Genomic DNA, 5,013 nt, shown 5'->3' with positions numbered 1-5,013 from the left:
CTCTTTTACCCCTGCTTCCTTTCCTTATATATTCGAGCCCCTCTTCTTGTCACACTTCCTTCTTCCCTCTCCTTTTAGTTTTATCTTCATGTTTTTTCCCTTCGGAGTACAAATTGCAGCCAGAATGTGAATCTGTTCAATTAATCCAAACAAACCAAAACAAAAACTCTTACTGATTTCTTGTGTTTGATGCTATATAGGGTTCTAAGATTAAGACAAGAGTAAAAGTAAAAATTGTTGCTGTTCAGTTCATCAATTGTGTCTCACTCTTTGCACCCCATGGACTGCAGTGCGCCAGGCTTCCCTGTCCTTCACCATCTTCTGGCGTTTGCTCAAACCCATGTCCATTGAGTCAATGATGCTATCTGATCATCTCATCTTCTGTCATCCCCTTCTCCTCCTGCCCACAATCTTTCCTGGCATCAGGGTTTTTCCAGTGAATTGGCTCTTCGCATCAGGTGGCCAAAATATTGGAGCTTCAGCTTCAGCGTCCATTCTTCCAACGAATATTTAAAAGTAAAAATAAAGCAAAACAAAGCAAAACCCAAATGTACAAGTAATGGTAAAGAAAAACAAAGAAAGACCAATGAACTCCTACTGGATTTTCCTTTTGAAACAAGGAAGTCAGAGAAGAAAGTTCTTAGTGGAGTAAAGGTTTTAAGGACTGACTTCTCAAAAAGGAATTGGAGGGACTTCCCTGGTGGTCCAGTGGGCAAGACTCTGAGTTCCTAATGCAGGGGGCCTGGGTTCAATCAGTGAACTAGATCACATAGACAGTAACTAAGACACAGTGCCCCACTGCCTCCCACCAAAGGGGGAAAAAGAAAAGAAAAGGAATTGGAGAGCTGTGTCTGAATCTGAAGGATTTGGTTCAGAGAGTGGTGGTGATGGAGACTGTTCAGCGTGGATGTGAGCAGGATTATGTTGTGTGAGGCAGTAGGAAGGTGAGGTCTGAGTTCAGAGACTTCAGGTGGTGGGCACCGGAGAGTTCCATGGGTGTTTCCAATGTTAGTCCCGGGTTGTTTATCAGCTCCTACTTTGACTGCTGCTTCTTTATAGGAAGCTATAGGAATTGGCAGACTTTCCTTTCCTGTTTAAAGTCACTGCCATGTATCCATTCTTTGGTGTTTTTATTTCTTCAAACCTTCATATGGAGTTAGTTGCTTAAATCCCCAGGCCATTCTATAGTAAGGGTTAATAATGATGGAGAATTTGAAGTAGATAAAATAGCTGTTATGAGGAAGTTAAAGAAAAATCTGATATAAAATTCTTAGACTCTTAATTCTTGCTCAGTGTTTCCTCTCCCATCTAGGAAACAGAAGAGTAAGGCTCACCATTCATTCATTCAACAAAAGTTTGAGCAATTGAAAACACACACACATATTCAAGAAACAACTAGGAAAGTGTCATGCTGACAAAGCACAACATTGTGATGGAGAACAACTGGGCGTTTGCTTTCAATTAAATAGGTAAGTCCTCTCTAAGTAGGTAAAAGTTCAATTGAGTCCTTCAATGAGATGGTTGGGTGGCATCACCGACTCGATGGACATGACTTAGAGTGAACTCTGGGAGTTGGTGATAAACAGGGAGGCCTGCATGTTGCAGTCCATGGGGTCGCAAAGAGTCGGACACGACTGAGTGACTGAACTGAACTGAACTGAGTCCTTAAAAAGAACCATGTGAAAACCAGGGGGAAGTACATTTTAGACAAGCTTGGTGCATTGGGGGAACAGAAAGCAAGCAAGTGTGGCTGAAGCAAAAATATGTAAGATGAGGCTTGGGGCTTTTCAGGTGAGGAGTTGGGGGTTAATTTAAATATGAAAAACCATTAAAAAGTTAGCAATAGCATGTTATGGCTTATATTTTTATAAATGGTTACACCAGCTGCTATAGAGACAAGCAAGAGTAGAAATAGGAAGTTCAGTTAGGAGGCTGGGGCATAGTGCCTTGAACGAGGGTAGAAGTAGTGAAAATGGAAGAACTGAATGCATTGGGCATGTGGGTTGAGTGTGGAGTCGATCAGATGTTTTGTTTGAGGGAAAGAGAACTAAGGCAGAATCCTAGTTTTGTGGCTTCAGAACTAAATGAGTGGTAGCTCCATACCCCTTATCCTGGAATATTCAGTCACACTTTCTGCACTCGGTGCTACTGTCCTCCTGTCCTTTGGAGTCTTATAGCAAACTCTGTCAAGAATGCATACAGAGATAGCTGGGGAGAACAAAAAGTTTTGGTGATTATCTATTGGTACCTGTTGACTCATGTCAAGTAGTGTTGGGTATTACCTAAGTTTGCTCTCACTCGGCAAGAGTGCACTTTGGGTATTAACGGAACTGGAGGAAGAGATCAAATAAGAATTATAGTTAAATAGATATCATGGTTGTTTGGAGGGCTATATCGTAGTGCTGGGGAAAGGTAGCAAAGACTCCAACAAAAGACCTCTTCATACCAGCAATCCCCAATCTTTTTGGCATCAAGCACCAGTTTTGTGAAAGACAGTTTTTCCATGAAAGGTGGGGAAGTGAGTGTTGGTTTGGGGATGATTCAAATGCAGTAGGGTTCGCTCCTCTGAGAATCTGATGCTGATCTTATGAGAGGCAGGACTCAGGCAGTAATGTGAGTAAGGAGCTGTGGGGAGTGGCTGTAAACACGGATGAAGCTTCCCTCAGTCATCTGCAGCTCGCCTCTTTCTGTGTGACCTAGTTCCTAAGAGGCCAGGGACTGGCACTGGTTGGGAACCCATGCTCTATGCCAGTAAAGAAGAGAGAATGTAATTTTACTGTTGAGTAAGCATTATCAGTGACAATATGCATATCAGATATCGCAACAGTGAATACCAAGTTTGGAGAGATTTTCACACAGCTATATGCAGAAAGTAGAAAAGAGAAAAATGAAAACTTATCTCTGAGAGACAAGATGATATAACTTGTAATTATCCTATTATACCCATGAGAGACCTCTGAGCTAATCCTAGAGGAATGTTTGCAGTTTCAAGGATCAGATCCTGTGACTGTTTTTTAAGACCGAAAGATCAGACCCTACTTTTCAGGCCTATCATATACTTTCAAGGTGACATCCTAAAGAGGAGAGGGTGAGTTGGTAGTGACCTCCTTTATCAAAGAAAATTTCATCATTTTCCCTTTACAACATGCTACATATTTTCCCAAAGAACTTTCGTGTAGTCCACCCCAAGTAAATAATATGTGAGAATTTCATCATGTGATGAGAATAACAGAAAAGACAGTACATTATAAACACTTATGGCTTCTCCCACCTTCTCTGCCTCCTTGCCCCCCAGTCCTAACTTCTGGGTCTCCTTCTGAGAGAGGGGCTGAGTGTACAGCTCCACTCCTGAGCTTTCCTGATGCAAAATCAGAGCCTGAGGAGAGAGGGGCTGAGCTGAAGAAATAAGAGTAGGAAAAAGAAATAAGAGAACACCAAAATGATATAAATGGCTGTAATTTTTGGCTGAAAGAAAGAAGAAATTGAAGTTAAAGAGGAAGAAACGTGAAACCAAGAACCACAGGGGATGAGGTTGAGAGAGAATTTTTGGTGAAGATTTTGAGATGGGGGCTTTAAATCAGCCATGGACTGGAGATATACCGAAGTGAAGAGAATGGGGCAAAGGAGGTTTTAAGAAGGGTTATTATGGGTTACAAGTTGAATTTCCTATAGCATTCAAGTAATGGAAGTAAAGATTCAGATGACTTTCATTTTAAACCAATTAATTATTTTTTTATTTATGGGCTGTGCTGGGTTTTCACTGATACATAGGCTTTTCTCTGGTTGCTATGAGTGGGGGCTACTCTCTAGTTCCAGTACATTCTCACTGTGGTGCCTTCTTTTGTTGCTGGAGAATGAGTTCTAGGGCATGTGGGCTTCAGGAGTCCTGGTGTGAGTGCTCAGTAGTTGCAGTTGCTGGGCTCCAGAATACGGGCTCACTAGTTGTGGCACATGGCTTAGTTGCTCTGAGGCATGTGGGATTTTCCATCCCATGGATCGAACCCATGTCTCCTGCATTGGCAGGCATTTTCTTCACCACTGAGCCACCAGGGAAGCCTCCCAGATGACTTTAAATTATCTTTGATTGCTGAACCAAAGGTCACAGAATGTGAAGCCCTGACAAGACTGGGTCCTGCAGGTCCTGGGTTAGATTACTCTTAATGGAGAGTCCGAGGAGTGTTAACTTTGAAGATGGTCTGAAATCAGTAATAAGCATTCAGAAATTCTTTACTGAGGACCTACTGTGTTTGTAGCACTCTACATGGCATGGAGGAAGAAACAAAATAGTATAACGTGTGGCCATGTCCTTGGAGCTTATGCATTTAGACAAATGGCACATTTCCATGTGGACAGATAAGTAAGAACACGCCACCAAAAGGAGTGTCATAAGACAGTGAGGGCCGTGGCTTGCTAGGAAGGCATCCTAACTCTATACTGGGTGCTTTTCTAAACCTTGAAATCTTCATTTATCCTTATTCTGTTTTTAAGCTTGCTTCCCAAATTGTAATAATTTTCTTAAGCTTTAAGGTTCAATGATTTCAACCGTATATACCAAACAAAAACACCATATTTAGGGGGGAAAAGCCTTGAAGAAAAGTACTAAAAAGTTAATCATCATTTTTTTTTTTGAAGTGGCAACCCACTCCAGTGTTCTTGCCTGGAGAATCCCAGGAACGGGGGAGCCTGGTGGGCTGCCGTCTATGGGGGTCACACAGAGTCGGACACGACTGAAGTGACTTAGCAGCAGCAGCAGCAGCAGCAGGTAACTCAGCAAGGACCACAGGGCTGGAAAAGGTCAGTTTTCATTCCAATCCCAAAGTATGTTCAAACTACCATACAGTTGTGCTCATTTCACATGCTAGCAAGGTTATACTCAAAATCCTTCAAGCTAGGCTTCAGGAGTACATGAATCAAGAAATTCCAGGTGTATAAGCTGGGTTTACAAAAGGCAGAGAAATTAGAGATCAAATTGCCAACATTTGTTGGATCATGAAGAAAGCAAGGGAATTCCAA

The sequence above is a fragment of the Ovis aries genome, chromosome 15 (assembly GCF_016772045.2).
Source record: "Ovis aries strain OAR_USU_Benz2616 breed Rambouillet chromosome 15, ARS-UI_Ramb_v3.0, whole genome shotgun sequence".
NCBI lineage: Eukaryota > Metazoa > Chordata > Mammalia > Artiodactyla > Bovidae > Ovis > Ovis aries.
Note: the sequence above shows the minus strand (reverse complement) of the source record.